This window comes from Kogia breviceps, chromosome 16 (assembly GCF_026419965.1).
Source record: "Kogia breviceps isolate mKogBre1 chromosome 16, mKogBre1 haplotype 1, whole genome shotgun sequence".
Classification (NCBI taxonomy): domain Eukaryota; kingdom Metazoa; phylum Chordata; class Mammalia; order Artiodactyla; family Physeteridae; genus Kogia; species Kogia breviceps.
The window spans coordinates 54,227,826-54,252,187 of NC_081325.1; positions in this window are offsets into that span (position 1 = coordinate 54,227,826).

A 24,362-nucleotide genomic window follows, 5' to 3' on the forward strand; every position below is an offset into this window, starting at 1 on the left:
AGGGAAGCCCTATTTCCACTATTGAATAACAAGTTTCTCAAGGCCAGGAATGTATGTATTTAAATGTCTGGCACATATTAATCACTTATTTGTGCAATCTACATAGCAGGTTACGTCTTAAGAAAGTATGTTGGCCCTTTGTCTTAATCTATTTGCCCTCTAAGCTCTCTGTCCTTGGTCTTCTCCACAGCTGGTAGTTCCCAGGCCCACTGACTTGAAGACCACCTGTAGGCTGATGGCTCACCAGACTGGAACTCTATCCCTCGTTTCACTCCTAAGCACCTAAGGTAACATCTCAAAGTTAAGAGAATCGTTGGTTCTCTCTTTCCTCTATCCCTCCAAAGCCGTTTGCTCCATTTCAGAAAATGGTATTACCATCCTTCTAAGTGCTCAAGATAAAATCCTTGATACCTGTTTTTCCACCATGCCCCATGTCTAAACTGTAAGTCAGCTCTTAAAAGACATACCTAGAATCCATTTATCATTCTGTGTACTTAAAAGACATACCTGAGATCCATTAGAGTATTTATTTTAGTTATGATCACTATCTGAAATTATTTATTTACTTGTTTTCGACCATCTCCCGTCACTAAACCAACAGCTTCTTTTTTTTTTTTTTTTTTTTTTTTTTTGCGGTATGCGGGCCTCACTGTTGTGGCCTCTCCCGTTGAGGAGCACAGGCTCCGGACGCGCAGGCTCAGTGGCCATGGCTCACGGGCCCAGCCGCTCCGCGGCATGTGGGATCTTCCCGGACCGGGGCACGAACCCGTGTCCCCTGCATCGGCAGGCGGATTCTCAACCACTGCGCCACCAGGGAAGCCCACCAACAGCTTCTTGAGGCAATGGATCTTGTTTTCTTTTCACTATTCTTACCCTACGACTCAGAACAGGCCCTGCACCCTAGCGAATACTTGTTGAATGGATGAGTGGAAAATGAGCATTTGGGGGAGTAGGCTGAACTGAACGAGAGAAGAAATGGCAGTGGGGGAAGTAATAGTATATCCTTGGAAAAGAATCGGTGACGGGAAAAACCCAACTAAAGGGGTAAAAATGAAATAAGAAGATTCATTCTAGATGCTAAGTTTTAACAGGTTTGGGTTATACACCCCTTTGTGAATATTATGGTATCACTTGGCATATAATTTCAAGGTATTCTCTACATACTCTGAATCTCATCCAAGTTGCTCTCAGAGGGGGTCATGAAGGCCTGAGTAAACATTTCTAGAGGTTGATCTGTGATAGCCTTATCTTCCCAGAGAACATTTCATTCTGAAGTTCAGCTTCCATCTAATATTGCCACTTTTTTGACACTGCAACAATTGCATCAAACTCCCCATTACAATGGGCAGAAGTGAGAGTACACAGTCAGTACTGTGTTAGTTGTGCAAGATGTTAGGTTAGGCAAAGCCATGCAGGGCAAAATACAAAGCCAAAGAATCGCCCCAGGAATCCTTTTTCTGCAGTGGAGTTACTCCAGATATGGCCAGCTTCTCTAAGATCTAGCATTAATCTTAACTAAAGTTACTGAAATTTCTCAGGATCCACACTGTGTTCATAGCTTCCAGGGAGAAGTAAATTACTGTCAAACTCTGTGGGGATACAGGGTCTTTAAAAGGGATCCATTGGCCAAATGCAATTTTTCCATTGGATTCATCCAAAGAATAAGGAAAAGGGTGTCTTCATAGCCACTTAGCTTGTACACAGCAAATATGTAGTGTGTGAAGCCATTGGCAGCCATCGAACCTCCTACCAGCTAGATTACACTGGAATAGTGTCACATTTTACTAAAACTCCCTAGAAAACTTTACTTGACTGTACTGCCTCGCTTTCATGGGACAGTGTCCAGGATAAGCAGGGAAATATTTTTCCCCCTATTTTATCTGAGTTTGCTCAAGGAACTGAAATCATCATGTCCTGAGCCGCATGCCATGTGCAAGGCCTCCAACTGGCACACAGAAAACTCTAAGGAATCGTTACTCAGTCACTCTTGCCATTTGCAAGCCTGTGGAATTCAGGTGCCCACAGGAAGGAGTGGAGAGGTTTTTCCAGCCTGACCGTATCAGCCGTCTCACTACAAGAACCTTCTGTTTTGGCTGAAGTCCTTCTATCAGACTCAGGCTGTTCTTTACAGCCAAGTGTGAGTTTAATGTGTCTGATTTACTTTCTATAAGTGCTTGTCTCCTTCACAGGCTCCTCTCCTCATAGCCAATGGCTTGACTGCTTTGTATTCATGCTTGTTTTTCACAGGAGGTGGGATAGTTGGACACTGGAGAACATAAATTCTAGAAGTTTAACTTCAGAGTAGAAATTAATGATAATAAAGAGAACCACAGGCACTAGTGTTCAGCAGAGAAAATCAAACAAGTGGGATAAATAATGTAAGGCTGTGGGAGGTGATTCAACAATAATGTGGGTATGGGATGGGCAGTAATAGTATTTGAAATTTTCCGGTGAATTCAGCAAAGGTTTTGGTAACTATCTTTTTCTCCTCTTTGTGAGATGTAGGTTACTGTAAGCTATAGTACTGTGGCAAAAAAAAACTTGGTGGAGAGCAAAACAGTTTTAAAATTTTTCTTAGAACCCAGCCCACTGGAATTATGAAAGCAGCCTCAGTAAGTAAGATAGGCGTGCAGGCCTCCAGTTACAGAGGTGCAGGGAAAGGAGTGACTTCAGTTACTGGAAAATCGTATTTGCATTGGACAACACGATTATTTGAATTGGATGGTGCAGGGAGAGGTGCATCTTAACTTTATCAAACACATTGAAGATGTCATTTTTAATTCATCTGCTCAGGGCCACTTTGTTTGTGGACACAGGAAGACTGGTAATATTTTTTAAACACGTTTTTAAAATTACCTTTAAGCTCCTTAAGTATTCTAAGAACATTCTTAAGCTCCTTAAGAATTCCAAGAATAATTTGTTTGCAAGTCAAAGACTGACACCTGCTAATTCCATCATTGATTATTTTTTTTCAAGTAAATTAAGTATACATAGCCTGCGATGGAAGCAGGCCCTGCTACTCTTTTCTTGGTTACATAAAAAGAATCAGAGAAACCCATTTGATAAAATATTGTTTCCCCTCACAGGGCGTAAAAGGCTGGGCAGTGTCCATCTAACACACAAGGTAGTTTGCCTTTTAAGGGGACATTCTCTGGGATGTAAAAATTATTGTTTAGGTGGTGATTTTTGAAAAATTACTCAGTTAAAGGTAAATGAGTCAGCCTCCTCCAAATGAAACAAGCTCCGTGTTTTACGGGCTGGCTTCTCAGAGTTCCCTTTGTCTTCCATTTTTATCCGCTAGAAAGAGAGTGAGTTGTGCTCACCGATGGGGAGAGCCGACCCTTCCTTCTGCAGTGCATGAACCTGCAGGAAGGCTGCACGCTTCCCTCCCAAGCGCATCACGCTCCAGTCCCCGAGGAGAGCGTGCTGGAGGTTTGAGCTCGGGGGTGGCAGGGGAGGCGTTTCCCTTCTATTTTGGTTTCTCCTACTGACTGACTGCTCAGCTGTTCATGAGTCACCTTAACCTCAAAATCTGTCATTAAAACAGAAATAATGATACCTATTTTCTGTGCCTTATATGAATTGCATGAAGATGTTATTCATATTTCTGAAATGCATGTGAGAATTAGTCAAGGTTAGATATTAGGAAAAGTACAATGCGGTTGTTCTCAAGCCACAACGAAGATGCTTTTATCGCTTAGACTTTGAGAATTCTCTGTGCTGAAAAATGAAGAATGAGAAAAGATCCTAATATGGATTAAATTTGATGAAATATTTATGTGACAAACTGGATCGAGAATCTATGCGATTTGAATAAGATGGCATTAGAACTTACTTATTAAAATGTTCATTTAATAAGAGTTTATCAAGCATCCTGGCACTAAATTAGACATTAGGGATACCTTATGACACAGAACGTCTCCTAAAAAGACCACATACTGGAAATTAGACAGTACATGACTCTGGGTAATGGCACATGTAAATGTGGTGGCATTTGGGGTATTTTTCACATTAATGTCATCAAAACTAGTGATTCTTAAAGCACTAGTTAGGAGCTTCGGAGAGCATTCACCTTAATAGTTGACATTTATCTAAAGAGTTTACATTTATCTTAAATATGTTTTTCTACAGTATAACTTACCTTACTTAGTCATTCTTTTTCTACACTTGTGAGTTTAATGTTTAATTTCTTTTTTATTCATTCATACATAGAAATAAAAATATTAAAGAACACGAATTTGTCTCTGGACAGCATTTTGTCCACATTCCATATAATGTTTTTACTATTTAGTGCTGTCAGTTTATGTAATAACTGCTCTATAATAATAATTTTTATTAGGTGATCCTATTAAAAGTCCAAAATAATAATCAGCCTACACTTCAAGTTTTGCTCTCAGTATTCAGCTAGCTTACGTAAGCAGATTTGTTTGTGTAACCGTTTCTTTGGTTTTTGTCATAAAGTCCAAGTTCCTCCTATGAGCTGCTGTATATTTGACCTCTGCACTAGGAAGAGTATTTTATAGATGCTCTATTTAATTCTTCCTGGTCCACCCACACACAGGCTTCTACCATTTAAACAGTCTTTACAACAGGCTTCTACAAACAGATTTCTGCCAGACTGAACAGTCCTTAGGACAGGTCCCTACAAACAATAATAACAGGTTTATTTATTTGGGTTTGGGGAAGAGAAAAGAAATAGAACCAAATACCTACCCTTCATTCTCCCTTCCAGAGTCCAAGGGAGGATACCCCCTTGGACTGTATTGGCAGTCTCCTCCACGGAATGGAGGGGAGAATTCTGAATGCGATATTATTGGCCTTTCTTGGCCCAGAGCTCAGTTTTGCAGTTCCCCCCATTTCCTGTCCCAGGGAGAGATGAAAGAGTAGCATTGAGTCTCCGCGAAGCACATCCAAACGCTGTGGCTGGAATCCCAAACTCTTAGCCTCAGTCCTTTTATCACACTGCCCCGCCCCTCCCAGCAAAGCGGGCTCATCACTGACCCCTCTCTCTTAACCTTGTCCTATGAGGTATGGGGGCTTTTCTCTTAGGGCTTTTTTTCCCTCTACCAAAGATCTAGCTGTAGAGAAGTGAAATTCTAATTATTATTGCCACAACTGTTTTATCTCATTTAGGAGGAGAAAATTTAATAAATTGAATTATTCTTCTAGCTAGATCTTACTGACCAATATATAAAGTTATTTTTGATTCTTGCCGTATTTTAGGTCAAAACATCCTTGCCGTATGAACTCTAAACACACTAAGTAGGATGTTTCTCTTTCTTTGGCCCTGGGACAGACTTCATAATAATATTTTGTGCAAAAACCACATATACAGGTGGACATTTTCTTTTCCTTTTTCATTCCTCAAAGTAAGATGAAGGATTTTTTTAAAAATCTGCACAAGAGGGGCTTCCCTGGTGGCGCAGTGGTTGAGAATCCGCCTGCCGATGCAGGGGACACGGGTTCGTGCCCCGGTCTGGGAAGATCCCACATGCCGCGGAGCGGCTGGGCCCGTGAGCCATGGCCGCTGAGCCTGAGCGTCCGGAGCCTGTTCTCCGCAATGGGAGAGGCCACAATAGTGAGGCCCACATACCACACAAAAAAAAAAAAAAAAAAAAAAAAAAAATCTGCACAAGAACATGATTGAAATTAAATTTCTTAAAAATTGATAATTGTCTCCTAATTCATAAAATTTTGCACACTCCTTGGAGCACTCTTTTGTTCCCACTTCACAGCTTCTTTGTTCCCATCATACAAAATGATCCTAAATGATGCTAAAAGTCTCAGATTGCTTCCTAACCCCCATTCCTCTACCCTCCAATTAAATCCATCGATAGATTCAGCTGAATTATAAATGTTGGAACAATCCTTTTGTTGTTGAGGGAAATTGAAGGAGCACTATCTTAGTAGTTCTGATGAATCACCATTAAATGAACCTCGTTTACCCTTGTCTTGACTTGGCTTCTGACCTGTCCCAGTGACAAAGTGCCCCCCCTTTGTCACCAATAGCAGAATATCAGACATATTGACCCATCCCTGAGTATTTACCTGGATAACCTACTCATCCTTCCCAATTATCATCATTTCACTTGTCCATTCTCTTATGTACAGTCAGCCCTCCATATCGGTGGTTGGTTGAATCCGATGTAGAACTCACACATACAGAGGGCCGACTGTACTATGCCATTTCATGTAAGGGACTTGAGCATCCGCAGATGGTATCGACGGGGGTCCTGGACCCAGTACCAAAGGATAACTGTGTTGGCATTCCATCGACTATCTCTTCATTAGTTCAATGGTTGTTTCTCCCTGTCTACTCAGTCTTCCTAAGGCAAACTGTCATCTTGTCCAACTCTCTGCCCCTCACCTGCCTCCATTTTCTCCATTATCATGTTCTCACTTTCTCCTGAGATATCACTTGTTTACCCCCTTTAGAGCCTCCCTTACATCGAGGATCTGTCTGATGTGTCATCTATTACCTGCCACCATACTATTTTACTAGTAGGAATATTGGACACTACTCTGAATATTTATCAAGTGTTTTTAACATAACCCTAACTTTGATGGACTACTTCTAAGAGTCCGTTAGAAGGGAAAGCCAAACTACAGAGGAAGAAGTAAGTTCATAAAGATGCTCAGTGTCCTTATTTATAATAGGAAAATAATTCGAGAATTCCAGCAACAAAGGAATGTTTAAATAAAGAATAATAAATTGTCTGATGGACATTAATGCAAAAGAGAGAGTGCTGTAATAATATGGAAACATCTTTACACTAAATTAAATTATCTAATTTAAATAAAGTGAATTTACTATAACTTAGTGGTAACCTTTTTTAAAAAAAGCAGAATTTATTGTGTAGAATGTGATGATCATTAAGTTGTTTTTTTTTTTTAACTTATGCATGGAAGCCAAGACTAGAACAGAAAGATGCAATAATATAAACATGGCTGGTTGACTTTCTGTCACACTAATAATCTTCTTTTAATTTTTCTGCATCTTCTAAGTCTTCTCTAATGATTGGTGTGAAAAACAGCCTCTAAGATGACCTCGATCGTTCCTATCTCTGGAATGCACAGCTTTCTATAAACCCCTCTTCCTGACTGTGGGCAGGACTTGTCTCTAAGCAATAGAATATAGCCAAGATGATGGGTTGTCACTTTCAAAAGATCACAAAAGATTTTGACTTCTGTCTTGCTAGCAGACTTTCTCTGTCACCTTGTTGACTATCACGCTTTGATGAGCAAGCTGCTATGTGGGAGAAGCCCATTGTGTCAGGAACTGAGACTAGCTTCCAGTCAGCAGCCCATGAGGGACAGGGGGCCTCAGGCCAAATATTGTAAGGAAACAAAGGCTACCACACCACTGACCGAGGTTCACGGTGGATCCTCCCTCAGTCAAGCTTTCAGATGAGACCCTGGGCTGAGGCTTTGATTGGAGCCTTGTTAGAGGACATGAAACAGGGGACCCAGCTAGCCTGTGTCCAGATTCCCACCCCACCCCACCAAAACTGAGATAATAAATGTGTGTTATTTTAAGCTGCTAAGTTTTGGAGTAATTTGCTACATAGTAATACATGACTAGCACATGAAGGTATTATTTTAATATACATAGCAGTAAATGTCTTTTTAAAAAGGACATTCAAATAAAAAATGAATTTGAGATGCCAAAGGACTTTGTGAATGTTTCTTGTACAATTACCCTTAGAAGATGACCCTTTGTCCTGGGCAAGAGGGAAATGGTAAGGGTGCAGGTGTCATCACTGCATAGCACAGAATATTTGCACAAGCTCACAGGGGGAAGGGTCATTGTGAAAACTTCGGCATTTGGGTTTTTATCCTTCTGCACTCCTAGAAGACTGAGTGATCTGGAAAGAAGAGCATTCATCCTGGAATTAGAAACTTGCTTATAAAAGTAGTTACTTTGAATATATTTGGGAGAAATCTTCAATTTTCTGTAATGGTTTACCCCACAGGAAAGAAGAAAAAGGAGGTACTGTGACACTGGAGGTTTCTTTTCTCCACCTCATAAGACGTAATGGAATTAAAAGGCTTTAATGCTGACCATGTGATATTATCTGAGGAGGCTGTACAGAGCAGCCTGTCAAGAAGGGTGACCTTCTACTCTCTATATCTGGGGCTTCACCCCTGGAAGACCACCGGAGAACTACCTTCAGGAACTATTCCCTGAAGGTAATAGTGGTGGAAGGGGCAAGGAATGTTCATCCTTGACCACTGACTACTTTACCCAGGAGACAAGATATTATAGTGGGGGAAGGAGTAAGACATTGCATCCAGGTGAGCATTCTGTATGGCTTTGTATGTCAGAATTTTCCAAAGCCAGTCATTCTCAGCTTTAGAAACTATATGTGTAATTATGTATGTGTTAAGGTTGAGCAGGCATTCAAAGAGGAGGGAGAAAACTCATAAGTGGCTGAGTGGACCTAAACACGGAAAGGGGGATGGGGCTCTGGTCCTTCTGTGTATTAATTCTCCTCCTTCGTCCTCCCATTCCTGGCCCTACCCTGAGTAAGTTTCTCCTTCCAGCAGAGCATTGGCCCCTCACTGGAGCTGTATCCACTCCAATGTCCATCACTACTCCTCTTCCTAGTGGAGAACTCATTCTCAATCATACCATCATTTGGCTACAACTCTTGAAGCACAAACATATGGACCTGCCAGTAGAAGGGAAACAGCAAATACACCTCTTTGTAGAGATATGATTTGTGTTCTGGAGAAACAGTTTGTTCTAACATACAAGACAGATGGGAAATACATACTTAGTGCCTGCCTGAGTCACCGACATTTAGATGTTTGCTCTCGGCAATTGTCACACTATAGCAAAAATGCATCACGTTGCAGGAGTGTGTGAGGAGCAGTCGAGGATTAATAATCAGACACTCTCAGAGACCCACCATGGAATAAAACCAAAAATCAGAGATATAATCTCATCTCTACAAACACTGCTTATAAATGATGTGTTAATTTTTTTTTCCCCCCCTCTGGTTGACTTTGTAGTAGTCAGCTTAGGCTACCATAACAGAATACCATAGACTGGGTTGTTTAAAGAATAGATATTTATTTTCTTACACTTTTGGAGGCTGGAAGTTTTAGATCAGAGTACCAGTATGGTTGGTTTCTGTTGAAAGCTTGAGAACTCTCTTTCTGGCCACCTTCTCATTGTGTCCTCACATGGTGGAGAGGGAGAGAGAGAGAGAGAGAGAGAGAGAGAGAGAGGTGGTGGGGGGAGGAAGGTTGGGGGGCTTGCAGGAGGGGGCAAGCTCTCTGGTGTCTCTTCTGATAAAGGCACTAATCCCATTATGAAGGCCCCACCCTCATGACCTCATCCAACTCTAATTACCACCCAAAGGCCCCATCGCCAAATACCATCGCTGGGGGTTAAGGCTTCATCACATGAATTTTGGGAGGACAAAAACATTCAGTCCATAGCAGATTTATCATCCCCTCTGTATTTTTTCCATACCAACTTTTAAGTACCTGTTTTCTAGACAGTAAAGTTCAAGCTATTCTTTGTAGAGTATCTCCTATGTGTCACAGAATTTTGACATTTAAAGAATGATTTCTGGTAGTTGTGATTGCATTCAAACTTTTAGTTTGTAGGAACACAGAAGCAAAAAAAAAAGTAGATTGTATAGCATTAAACCTTTAAAATAATATCTTTAAAAATTAATACTGATAAAAAATGCTGTAATGCAGGCAGGGATCATGGATTCAAATATAGTTTTAAGGGTTAATAAAATGTATTTTGCACAAAGCAACATCAAACTGTAAAGCTACACTCTCTTAAAAATCCCAGTTACCTTATATACGAACATTTACGCCGAGTGGCCTGAAATAAGGTCATTATACCCTGATGCTTTCACAACCTTCTCCTTTTCTTTATAACAAGTGCTCACTATTATGGGAAGAATGCCTGCCTTTTCTTTGCAGCTTTGCAGAGCTTTAAGGAAGCAGGGTTTTTAATCACACTCTTTTCTTGCTTGCACTTCTGACTTCTCTGAGTTGGCAAGAGAATTTTAAGTTCATCTCCGAGATAGCATCACTCTTTAACCTTGGACAGTTTAAAAGTCTCTACCAGGGCATTTCTAGGCATTTTATTGCTTCATTCCTTTATTCTCATGTCAAGGATAAGTGGACTTGAGCCAACAAACAAAATTAGAGCAGAGCCCTTACTCTATTTCCAGATCAGCTAAACCAATTAATACAATTTAATTAAAACTTATTTTCTTTCCTCTCTGCAGAAGGGGCTCAGAGAGCAGCTGTTGCAACTGGGTTTTCAGAATGTGGTTCCAGCTTCATTTAACTCTTAAGGGACATTTGTCGAGTGAGACATTACAGGCATGTGACACTACTAATTGATTTCACTTTAAATTTCCCGTGTAATACCTCTTTAAACTATATATGTTCTTCATAAAAAAGGGGAAAGTTTATTTCATTCCTACTTTTTTCCCCCTTGGGATTGAATGCTTTAGTAGCACTTGTGCCTACAATGAGCTACTCATAGTTGGCAGGTCTCACCCAATTCATTTGAACAAATGTAAAATACACCTGCAACAATGAGAAAAGTTCTCTATCACAACACAGGATGTATGTTTTTTTACTGAAGTATAGTTGATTTACAGTGTTGTGTTAGTTTCAGGTGTATAGCACAGCGATTCAGTTATACGCGTGAGCGCACACACACACACACACACACACACACACACACACACACACACTCTCTCTCTCTTTTTCAGATTCTTTTCCCTTATAGGTTATTACAAAATATTGAGTATAGTTCCCTGTGCTATACAGTAGGTCCTTGTTGGTTATCTATTTCATATATAGGAGTGTATATATGTTAACCCCAAACTCCTAATTTATCCCCCCACCTAGATGTATTTTTAGCTTGAATGGAGTAAAAGTTTGTAACAGTAATAGTTCCCACTTTCCCCCTGTAATATTTACCTTGAGCATTCCTACCAGTTATATGTATGATATTGATAAAACAGTCTCTGATTCATCGGGATGTAAGAGAAATCCAGCAAGAGCTTCCCCCTTCCCTTGGATTCCCACATTTACCTTGGGTTTCTAGAGGTCCATCCTGGGGTTCAGCCTGAACTCTGGGGACAGAGTTCAATTCCCTTCTCAAAAGTACACAGTTGTAACTTACTTTATTGCTCTTCTCTTTCACTCCTTTTTATGCCTCCTTAGACCATGAAATCTTTATTGAGACTAAGGCAGAAACAGTTGCTTTTACTTTGTATCAGTTAGAACTGAGCTTGATTGCAAGTAACAGAAACGCCAACAGAGGTTTAAGTGGCTTATATTGCTCATGAAGTCTGGGGAGGCGTAGACTAAGCTGACACAGTAGCCAAGAGCACCACATGGGACCCAGGCTTTCCTTTTTTCTTATCTGCCAAACCTAATGGATAGCCTTCAACCTCATGAATATAGAACAATTCTAGAAACTTCACTCACCCCATCTATGTTCCAAGAAGGAACAAGGGAAAGGAAACAGACAAAAGCCTTATGCCAGCAAAGTCTGTCTTACTTTAAAAGATTTTCCTGGAAGCCCCTTCTAGTGATTTCTGCATACTTCTTTTGGACTTCAGGAAAGTACAGAGGAATCTGGAAGGATAAGCATCTTATCTTGACACGGTGGTTCTTACAGTAAAAAAGAAGATGAAAGTATATACATTTGGTGGACAACTAGCTATATCTGCCAAAGTCTACCCCTATGGCTACCCAACACCCGTATATACACTTTTTTTTTTTTTTTTTCGGTACGCGGGCCTCTCACTGTTGTGGCCTCTCCCGTTGCGGAGCACAGGCTCCGGACGCGCAGGCTCAGCGGCCATGACTCACGGGCCCAGCCGCTCCGCGGCACGTGGGATCCTCCCGGACCGGGGCACGAACCCGCGTCCCCTGCATCGGCAGGCGGACCCCCAACCACTGCGCCACCAGGGAAGCCCTATACACATTTATTGTAGTATCCTGCCCGTTAGGGAACATTGTAAAATGTGTGAAGACATTTTTACTTGTCAAGATGACTGGGGCAGGGCAGTATGTTCAAGTAGTATTTGGCATCTAGACGTGTTGTTAATTGTCCTGTAATCTGTGGAATATCCTGAATAACAGAGAATTCTCTCACCCTGAATCCCAGTATTGACTCCCATTGGGAAACACTTTCAAATGTAGGAATGCTACTCTCCTGAAAGGAGATTATATCCTGAATTCATAATTGTTCGTCTTCTAGGTCAAATAAAAGACTTTCTGGGATTGTGTAACTTTTACTAAATGTAACATCTCATTAACCAGTAATCTAGTTATCCACTTGCAAAACCTCCAGTATACAATGGCGGAGTAGGAACAGCATTAGCTGCAATAAAAATTTACATGTGGAAAAAAAATGAAGTCAATGACTCAGGACGTATATCAGATCCTGCCGATAAGAAGAACTGCAGCTCTTGTTTGACTCAGCTGGTCGCCCCAGTTTGGGTACTTTGGGAGATCTCTCTGGTCTGTCATCCTTCACTGCAATATTGAGCCCTGGGGTAGGAGTGCACCTTCAGGGCTACATGTGCTTTTAGTGCAGTTCAGAGTCCAAGGATTGCTTTGCGGGTAGAATAGTCACAGGCAGATATTGTCCTGTCCCAGGATGTTTGTTTAGATGAGATAGGTCTCTCAAAAGTTAGTAGGCTTTCAGGCTATTTGCTCCAGTCAATTCTCTGACTAACAATAGCCAAGGATCTTAGGTGGATGTAGCTTTATGCATTGTCTTTTATCTACTGGTTTCTGTGACCTGACCATTTTCCTAAAGTCCTGGTCAGTGCCTTGAGGTAATTAGAAACAACCTTGGATGGGGATACAAATATTTAGAGTTAACAATTTTTTTTTCTAATACTTTCTCCCTGGATTTGGCAGAGAATTTTTGTAGAAGGGTTGTGGGCAAGGCCCAAGGTACCAATTTAAAGCTGCCTCTTCTAAGCCGTCCTCTGTTTAAGATGGAGAAGAACTTAGCTTGTTCTATCTTTGAAGGTTCAAACCATGAGAGTTTCACTCAACTTTGTTTCCAGGTCATTTGCAGGAAGTGCATCTCTCAGCCAAGTTAGTTAATCCGTCTCTGCTCGCAGATGGTCTAATCATAGTCTGAGCTCATTTAGCTCTTGTAGGACTTGGCTCAAAGAGGAAAAAAGAAAGAGAAGATCCCACGATTCTTAATTGTTCCCACCATTTCCCCCAACACAACAGCCTTGGTTTACACATGGCCAATACCTCATGCGGTAACAGTTGAACAAAATGTTTTGTTATGATCAAAACATTGATTATGTTTAATATTACTATTATGTTTTAATCAATGTTTGGTGTAATCAATAATATTATAACATTATTATGTTTGTAATATTTTCTATAGAAACACCAAGAAGATAATTCAGTCTTTTTCTCCTGCAGTGTTGATTTTTTTAAAATTTATTATTATTTACACTTTAGATAAGTTTTTTTCAGTTGCACAACATGGTATTGATAATACTGCTTAAACATTTAGGTTTGTATCAAGTTTGGAAACTGTCAAATTTCTGTTACATATGAACTGCAGACTTAGAGGGCATTTCAAGTGTTCTTGTGTAGTGATTCATTTAGCTGAAGACACTCATTAAGTGACAGGCTATGGCTGTGATCACATTATTACTCTGAGTGCACTGGTTACAGTAGGCGTGTTTACACCAGGACAGCTAACAATGACTTAACTGTACACAGAAGTGACTGTAAGCCATAACGCCATATCCTCCAACTTGCCCAACCCTCAAAATGTTAACTCCCACTTGGGAGGGGAAGCAGGGAAGGGCAAGTGTTGTGAACTTGACAGGAGATGTTGGAATAAGAAATGGCAACCAACTGGGATTGAAATGTCTTAATTTTGCAAATTTTAGAAACCTTATGAATATAACACATCATTTGCAGTCACATCCAGTATAGTTCAGTTATTGCTAGCTGTCCTGGTAAAGGAACACTCCTACAGCCTTCTGTGCTGGTTCACTTAGAGTAATAACATTATGACATTCATGATATATCTCTTATATAACCCCAATTAAATGTCTCTACACAAAAAAACCTGAAATGCGTTCTAATGGCTTGCTAAGGCCTCTCACACAGTTGGGTAAGGCCTGAAGTTAAGCTCCATTAGTGGCACAGGAAATCCTTCTCTGGTAAACTATTATCAGAGTAGAGTCTAACAAATCACTAGGCAATCATCAAGTAAAACTAATCAGAAAGTCACACTCTTGATTGCTCTGCAATCACTCTGCTTATGACAGCCTTTAAATAAGGGAGGATGAATAACTTGCAATTTTGTGTATGTCTCATAAAATATCCTTTATTTGATAGGGATTTTTGTTATTTTTTAAGTTATAAATTTGCTACCTTAGCTAAGTAAATGTTTGGCTTTTAATTTTTTTAATTTCTTCTTTTCTTTTTCTTTCTAAAAGTTTTATTTTCTTTATTACAGATTCAAAGGCAAACAAATGGTAAAAACCATGTCACGGTAATACACGGAAGCAATCAGGAAAGCACAAAGCTTAACAAACTAATTGAACCTTAGGGTAGAGAAAGCTCTGTTACACCCAGAAGCTTAGCTTTGAAGGAAGTTAATACTTCTTCAACAGTTGTACTAAGAACATTAAAAATACTTTTGCCCAGGAAGGGTATCAACACTTTAATCTACCTTACACTGATAAAAAGAAAAACACACAGCAGGGAGGCAGCAGGGGCCGGTTTTCATGAAGCCACAGAAGGTAGAAACAAAATGTTCTTTGTCTGGAGAATATTGCACCTGCATTAAATTTACTGCTGACATCTCTTCGTAGAAATTTGATTTTTCTCCCATTCCCCCACCTCTGATTGTTTTCAACACTGAAGAATGTGAAGCATGCCAGTTGTCCTCCTTGTATTTGCAACACTTCTGTTTTCAGCTATGAAAGAGAACAGGGCTACCTCACCCCCTGGCCATCAGCACGTCATTTCAGCAATGCACCTGCACCCGTAACACGACACTGTACCATGCAGAGCTTCATACTTCTGTGACAGACACAAGAGATCAATTTCCTGCCTATTGGGCCTCAAAGTATGGGTCCTGTTCTGACAAGGAAGGTCTCTTTCAAATAACCCTAACTACTAAGGGCAGCTCAAATAGAGGAAAACTTTTAGAGGAGTTGTGATATCGGTATCATAAAGGGAGCAACTTTTGACCATATGACCAATGACCATAGACACAGTGATTGTGGGGTATTTCTAAAGGGGAGGGGTATCCATAACCTCAATGTCCCTATAGTGCGTTGACTGACATTTTATGTTTTCTTAATATTCCATATAGTTGGAAATAATGTAAGTGTGATGGATAACACATAGTATGGGTTTTGTTCAGAAATTATTTTAGCTGTGAAAGCATTATATATTATAAATTAGTTCAGCTTTGTTTCTTATGTTTAGGCCCTTTTAGCTTTCTGTCAGCCATTGTAAAGGCAGAGTTTATCCCACCTCTCTACCTTGTGCTCACCTCTACTATTGCACCTGTAATTCTGAGTGGCAGTTATTTACTTAGCTATCATCTCCTTTCCTATGTGTGAGTTTCCTAGGACAGAGCCAGGCTGTATTCCCAGGTTGCCAGTGCTTACACCTGCATTTCCATCTTGGCAAATCCCTATTAAATGTTTGGGTTTTTTAATGTATTAATGGATTGTCAATCACATTCATCACCTCCTAGGAAATCCTGAAGGTACAATAATGTATACTTCATATTGAAACTATGTCAGTTGGGCCTTGTCTTAGAGCTCAGAAATTTATCTTTTTTTTAAAATCTATTTTTTAAATTGAAGTATAGTTAGCTGATTTACAATGTTGTGTTAATTTCAGGTATATGGCAAAGTGATTTGGTTATATATGTATTCTTTTTCAGATTCTTTTCCCTTACAGATTATTATAAGATATTGAGTACAGTACCCTGTGCTATACAGTAGGTCCTTGTTGGTTATCTATTTTATATATAGTACCGTGTATATTTTAAGCCCAAACTCCTAATTTATTCCTCCCCATCCCCTTCCTCTTTGGTATCCATAAATTTGTTCTCTATGTCTGTGACTCTATTTCTGTTTTGTAAAGAAGTTCACTTGTATTGTTTTTTGGGTTTTTTTTTTTTAGATTCCACATATAAGCAATATCATAGGATATTTGTCTTTCTCTCTCTGACTTACTTCACTTAGTATGAGATCTCTAGGTCCATTCATGTTGCTGCAAATGGCAGTATTTCATTCTTTTTTATGGCTGATTAGTATTCAGTGTGTATGTATATACCACATCTTCTTTATGTATGTATATTAGTAAACTAGTGTGTATGTATATATACCACATCTTCTTTATCCATTCATCTGTTGATGGACATTTAGGTTGCTTCCATGTCTTGGTTATTGTAAATAGTGCTGCTATGATCATTGGGGTGCATGTAGCTTTGGGAATTAGAGTTCAGAAATTTATCTTGAGTTGGATAAGAAGAGAAGAAAGTGGAGGAGGAAAAGAAGGAGCAGAGGAAAATGAATTGTGTTATCTTAGAGTCAGAAGGTCTGGGCTCCAAAGGTGGCTCTAACACCTACAAGTCATGTGACTTTGAGAACTGACTTAATATCTAAGCATCATTCTCCTTACTGAGAAATGGGGCTACTAATAGCATCTGGGGGATTAAATGAGATCATTAAGGTACAATGTTTAGAAGTGCTTCTTCCAGAGAAAAAATTCTGTAAAAAATTCGCAGCTGGTACTAGCAGGGTAAGAAAAAACTTTGGCTTCAGCTTATCAAAGATGTTATCATCATATCATAATTTTAAAAAAAGTTCCAAAAAGGCAGAGGCACTATTAGGAAGCCTTAAGTTAGAAGATGTGCCTTAGGCCACCTGCTCTTCCTATCCACTCAGAAATCACCAGGCAGGGTCTGGCTTCTACTCTATTGTTTGCTTTATGAATACCTGCAAACCTCTCTCTGTCACTGCAAATGTGCTCCAGGTTAATTTACTTTTGGCAAAGGGCAGAATTTAAATGGAAGCCTTCATGGATCTCGGAACAGAAAAAAGAACATCAGTGCAAACCGGTGAAGTTCAAATAAGAACTGTTGCTCATTTAGTAATATTGTACTGATGTTAATATCTTGTTCTTGACAATTATACTATGACTATGTAAGATCTTTACACAAGGGGAAGTCAAGTGAGGGTATAAAGGAACACTTGTACTATGTTTGTAACTTTCCTGTTAAGTCTAAACTTGTTTTTTAAGTTTGTTTTGTTTAGCTGAGAAATAATCTGCATTAATCATAAGGAGCCTTCAGCAGATTTTTATTCGTTCCCAAATCACTCGCTACAGACATTTGGACACACACGGGCTGACTCTTATAAGACCTCATGGAGACAGTATCTTGCAAACACATAAAATTGTAGGGCATTTAGAGAGTCCACATGGTATAGTTCTCCCCTGAGGACAAGATGATTGTGACTGCTAAAAACTAGGAGCTTGTTAGATCTCCTAGTTGTAATTGTAACTAGAGGCAATGCTATTGACCAGGAAAAGCAAAACAAACAGCATTCAAACCCTTCTGATAAGAAATCCCTTTTATCAGCCGTAGAAGACCTTAGTTTAAAGCAGATATTTCATTCCATAGACATAGTTAGGCTTTCATACAAATAGGTCAGGTAATTCCTTCCTCAACTACGTGATATTTTATAAATGGAATGCTTCATACTTTATAGATTCCACTGATGGTGATTACAAGGCAAACAAACAATTATTTGCTAAACAATTCAGAGAAACGACTATAGAACATTTATTCAAAAATCTGTTATCGACTGAGCAAGCACCATGTAGGAATCTGAATCCCTGCTGCTAGCATATAATGAGATCAGCTCTTTTTCCGTGGAGACACTGCTTTGGTGACAGGCTCAGTGTAGGCTTAGGATAGAGAGAGATTGGAGACAGAGGTATGAGGTTACTGCTGGGTTAGGTAAGATAGAATAGGGGCCTTACCTGAAGCAGTGTTAGGAAGGATAAAGAAGATGGCATGAAATTAAGCGATAAGATCACTAGCAAGAGAACAAAGGTATATGATGACCTGTCTCAAATATGGCGTGCAACGGAGCAGCAAATGAAGAAGGAGGATATTGCGTGGGAAGAGAGTGTGGATGTGATGAGGTTGTATAAGGGAGAAAGGAGGTAGGAAGAAAGGCAAGCTGATAGAAGAGAAAGAGAGAGAAAGTACATAATTAAATTTTTAGGCAATATAAAACAACCTTGCTTACCAAGAATCCTTGGTTTTCCTAAACTTTTCTTTTCTTTTTTTTTTTTTTTTTTTCCTTCTTGCGGTACGCAGGCCTCTCACTGCTGTGGCCTCTCCCGTTGCGGAGCACAGGCTCCGGACGCGCAGGCTCAGCGTCCATGGCTCACGGGCCCAGCTGCTTCGCGGCACGTGGGCTCTTCCCAGACCGGGGCACGAACCCGTGTCCCCTGCATCGGCAGGGGGACTCCCAACCACTGTGCCACCAGGGAAGCCCAACTTTTCTATTTGTATCTTAGCCAACTCTGAATGACCTCTGTAATACCCAGACAACCACCACCATAATTCCAGGTAATGTTGGTCTCAGGCATTATAGTATCAGTCTTAATATAATTTAGACCCTACAGCATTCTACCACTTTTTTTTTTTTTTTCCTGAGACAGTTATGAAGATGCAGTCAGTTATCAGGGAACAGTGTCCTTCATTAGCTACAGGATGTTTTTAGGAACTCAGATGTACTCAGTCACCAATAAATAAACAAAAGTGGCTGAGCTATACTGATATGAACTAAACTCATGTTGCATTTTGCTGCTATAACAGTAGTGAGTGGTCATAAAGCAAATTGCTGGTGATGACGATCAGTTTGAGTGGATCCTGTGTCCACAGTTAGGATGCAGAAGACAGAAAGTACATGTATTCATTCTTTCAGGAAATATTTATTAAGCCCTGCTATGCATCAGGCAATGCTCTAGAATCTGGGGATATAATGGGGAACAGGAAGGACAATATCCCTGTTCAAAAAAAAATTGTTTTCACTGTAATAAATGTTAGGCAGAAAATAAAGCAGGGTAGACAGAACCTGACCCACCTGGGGAGAGGGGTAGACAGAGGAGTGCTACTTGATTTAGATGACCAGTTCTCCAAGGCACTGTCATTTGAGCTGAGACCTGGCAGGAAAGCAAAGGCAGCCATGAGAAGCTCTAGAAGGAGTGGGGGAAATGCCCCAGGTGGAGGCTTCCTGTGCTGGTTACAGGCACAAAATCAGAGACAGACTCTGTGGGTTTGAATCATGACTTCCAATTACCAGCTGTTTGGTCTTGGACAAATTCCTTAGCTTTTCTGTGCCTCAGTTTCCTCATCTATGAAGTGGAGAATAATAAGGGGACTGAATGTATTAAATACTTGAGTAAAGTGCTATCTGTGTTTGTTAAATATATCCATCCATACATACAGTCAGCTTCAGCCTGGGGGTTGCACTTGGTGACAAGTAGCAAAGAAACGTGTTTAAGAGTGTAATTGTTATGCTGAATCTTGAGGTTCGGAGCAGACACTCTCGAAGCAGAGGCAAGAGTAGATAGAAAAGCTGTTCAAAAACAACCTAGGCTGCTTGGGTACTTAAGTAATTTAGCATAGATAGGGGCACAGGTGTGTTCCAAGTCAATCTTCTGGTTACCTGTGGCTATATGACAAACTATCCCAAAACAAAGTGCTTAAAATAACTTCTTATTATCTCTCTTGATTGTGGAGCTTGATGGGCTCACCTGGGGGATCTCGTGCACTTGTGGTAAGATGGTATATGAGTCTGGATTCATCTGGAGACTTCTCACCTAGAGGTCTGGCTCCTGGGCTGGAATGGCTGGAATAGCTAGATGTCAGTCACGTGTCTCCCTGTCCATGGGGCCCTTCCTCATGGCTAGCTTGGGCTCTCTCACAGAATGGCAGTCTCAGGGTAGTCAAACCTTTAACTTGGCAGTTTCCCCTAGAGGGACAGGTCCAAGAGACAGGAAGTGAAAGCTGCTAGTTTCCTAAGGCCTGTATTTGGAAACTGACAGATGAGAGTTCCACCATACTTTGTTGGTTAAAGGAGCCACAAACCAGTCCAGATTCAGGGGACTGGGTTTTGTTTGTTTGTTTGTTTTTCTTTTAATTTATATATTTATTTATATTTATTTTTGGCTGCGTTGGGTCTTCGCTGCTGTGCATGGGTTTTCTCTAGTTGCGGCAAGTGGGGGCTACTCTTCGTTGTGGTGCGTGGGCTTCTCATTGTTGTGGAGCACGGGCTCTAGGCACGTGGGCTTCGGTCGTTGCAGCATGTGGGCTCAGTGCTTGCAGTTTGTGGGCTCTAGAGCGCAGGCTCAGTAGTTGTGGCGCACGGGCTTAGTTGCTCCAAGGCATGTGGGATCTTCCCAGGCCAGGGCTCGAACCCCCGTCCCGTGCATCGTCAGCTGGATTCTTAACCACTGTGCCACCAGGGAAGTATTTGATTGGAGCAGAGTCAAAGAATGTGTGGCCATTTTGAATCTGCTTCAAGGGGTGATGCGAGGCAGAGCTCTAGACGTGGGGGATGAGAGGCTGCCTATATGCAGGAGGGCCTTGTATGACATTCGATCATGTTCAAAATTTATCTGGTAGGCAATTGTTAGAACCAGTTTAGGTTTTAACTATGGAAATACTAACGCCCGGATGTTACAGCTGAAGACAAGATAAAACAGATTCCTTTCTTCTAAAGTTGTGGTGGAAACATGAGAACCAAAAGGGAAGGTAAAGATTAATATAATAGTCTTCAATTCTAAAGGGTTATAATGTTCTTCCAGTACTGCTCCCCTGAAGAGAAATTCTCTAATGCCTACAGATGGGTCCTAAGAGATGCAATTGTAACCAGGATGCATTGTGGATAAGAGGTGAGATTGGAGAGAAGGTCCTTTGCCTAGTACTCAGAATTTCTCATTTAGTTTTATTGCTTTGATTTACACAGAGACTATTTTGGGGTGGGAGACTTAACCAATCTTGGGAGATGGGCATTGCCTTTTTTATATAGTGCAATAGTAACTTACCTTAAAGGAGCTGATCTGATTCTGTAGTAATTCATGAGTTACTGGTTCTATGAAGCATGTAGACAGAGTCCATTTTCTATGCACACTTACATAAGCATTGATTAACACTTTCTAACACCCCCCCATGTCTATTTTTAAAATTAGAGCCAAAGAATTTCAAAAGTTGCTCATGGAAGGAGCATTTATGAAGTTATGAAACTTAAGGCAATCTGACTTTCAACAACAAAATCCCATCTGGGATTGCCACGTGCGTGATTTCTGTGCTCAATGGGAGAATTCTTATTTTACGTGTCGACTTCTAAGTTCCAGGACTAAGTACCTGGTATGGATAACATGTTTCTTTCTTCACCATGAAAAATGAACCATATACCTCAAAATAGTTTCTTCTGCTCTAATCATTTTCCCAAGCCATAGGGCTTTATTTATTCAACAAACACTTGCATCCTGCTCATGATGTGACAGGTATGATTTGAAGAACTTTATAAATATTAAGTAATTTTCTCATCATTACTACCCGAGGAGACCAGAGCTGTTATCATCATCCTCCGTTTTGTAGATAAGCCATAGAGCAGTTAGGAACACAGATAGTAAATGACAGATCTGGGACATGAACCCATACAGCTGGGCTCCAGAAGTCACATTCTCAAACACTATGCTTGGTTGCCGCCATTTTTCCTTTAACACCGCTATTTTAGCCTCTCCATAGCTTTCCTTTAGCCTTGACCCACAGTATTACAATTTTTGTAAGCTCTCCAAGAGGAAAAGTCCTGGTCTATTCTTCTGTGAATCCATGGTATCTGGCATTGGACTTAGCAAACAGAAGGCACTCAGTAAATAGGTTTGCCTAAATGAATGAAACTGGGTTAATAATCAGAGGTATAAATGATTCTTAGACCTTCATATCTATCATTTAGCAGGATTGTATTATCCAATAATTATGATGCCTACACATGCTTCTCACTTTCACTCACATTGGCATAAATATATGTATTTATCCCATTTCTCCTGTATGTCTAAGCACTCACATTTTCTTGCTCTCTAGGAAGGTTCCTAGGAAGTCTAATAATTTAAATTTGATTCCAGGACAAAGGTTAATTGGCAAGTTTTGCACAAGCCTTAAATATCATACATGAATCACAAGGTTAGTTGGCATTTCTGAATCATATGGCTCTTATCATAATGAAATTTTTCAAAGAAACGACATCTTGCTCACTAACTAATGGTCTTTTGCCCTATTGAGAAATCGTTTCTTTAACATTAATAGGTTAATCAAGATCGATATCTGTGAACTATAAACTCCTAAGTATACAATCTAATTGGGGGCATTGTTGACAAAATGTCTCTTTTATAGGCAGGGTCACTGAACAAACATCACTTGCAAATATGTCACAGACATTTGAAAATGTATAGGATTCAGCAAATATTGTTCATTTTATTCATTCACTTTTTCACTATCTTTTTATAGTGGTGGTGCATTTTAGGTTAGAAAAAGCCATACTTTAATCATTGAACTACACACACTCAATTTTAAAACAAGCCTCTTGACCAATAGAAAAGTTTACAAAAAAAGAAAGAAAAGGGAAAAAAGTTTAATTTTTGCCTAGATAAGACGGCAGTTTTATGATAAAGTCACAATTGTAATCCTGATTTCTCAAGTTTATTGATTTCTTAGAAGAATTCAGACACTTTTTTTTCTACTGAGAACAAAACAAAGATATACAAATACATACATATATATATATATACACAAATATATATAAGAAATACTTCCAATATTTGAAAGCTATTTCCTCTGAAAATTCTTAGTTAGAAATGCACTGTTTTACATCTTTTCTGAAAATGAATTTATTTAAAAAGTGAATCATTTTATATTGCTGAATTTGTATGTATAATATTTCTTGTATTCCTTGTAAAAATGAAACAAAATCTTTTTTTTTTTTTATAAAAACCAAACTCAGAGACTCTGGAAAAATAAACATATGAAAAGATAAAAAGACAATTTCAATATTGTTTTAATAAAAGCATGTTTTTCTTATTAAAGTTTTGGGATGGATTTAAGATGCATAAAGCACAAACCAGGAATATTTGAACTGGTACAGCACACGCTTTGGGGACCTAATAAAACTGCCGACCACAAGCCTCCATCTCTTGCTTCAGGGATGTTATCCGAACTCCCAAGTGTGGCTGTGAGTCTGACTAGTCAGCTATCTCTGCATTGGACAGAGATAGACCAACCTCTACCTCACTTCTCATTTTTAAATATATGTGGGGCTGGGGATTCGTGGAGACAGCACAGAATATACCAGATGAAACAGTATGTTGTGGGAAACTAGTTTTGCTATTTTATCTTTTTCTTCAACGAGGGAATCACCCTATTCATGATGAAGGTTCTGACAGCAGCCAAGGCAGATCCGATAGTGCTGAGTCACGTTGGTAGTTAGATCCTAAAAGCAGCAGAGAGATGTATTTAAAGGACAGAAACTTGCAAATAGACTAAGAGGAGAGAAGCTGTACATTTGACAACCAAAGACCCCAATACAGAGATGGCTTTGGACATGGTACTGGGTAACTGAAAATGCACACCTTAAGGAAAACGCAGATGTACAATAACCTGTCTTCCTTTTTTCTGATCCTGAGGTGTCCTGTTTCTAGGTCGGAGGCCAAAGAGAAAGCTCAGCTCCTAATCATCTTATGTCTGCTTTCCTTGACTTTCCCAAAGACACCAGGCTAGGAACAGGAATAATTTATGGAATAGATTGGAAGAGAGCTTCAAGATCATGAAATTGTTCCCCCCTCCTTGTTTTTCAGGTAGACAAAAAGCGAGGTCCAGAGTGGTTAAGCAAGTCATCCAAGATGCACAGCTCTTTAAGGTCTCGTTCAGGTAAAGCCAGACGTGAAGTCCCCAAATCCCAATGTCACCTTTTGATAACATGCACACAATAAAGTTATTGCTAGAAAATTATCAAAAAGGCAAGGAGAATGTTATTCATATATGAGGGAATGATTCAACAACTTGAGTTGAACCCCCCTCTGCATTTTAACAATACTCATGCTGTTTACTCATGCTGTAGTTGTTTCAGTTTCCAGTTTAAGAATCCAGTTACTGGGCTTCCTAGGTGGCACAGTGGTTAAGAATCCACCTGCCAATGCAGGGGACACGGGTTCGAGCCCTGGTCTGTGAAGATCCCACATGCGGCAGAGCAACTAAGCCCGTGTGCCAC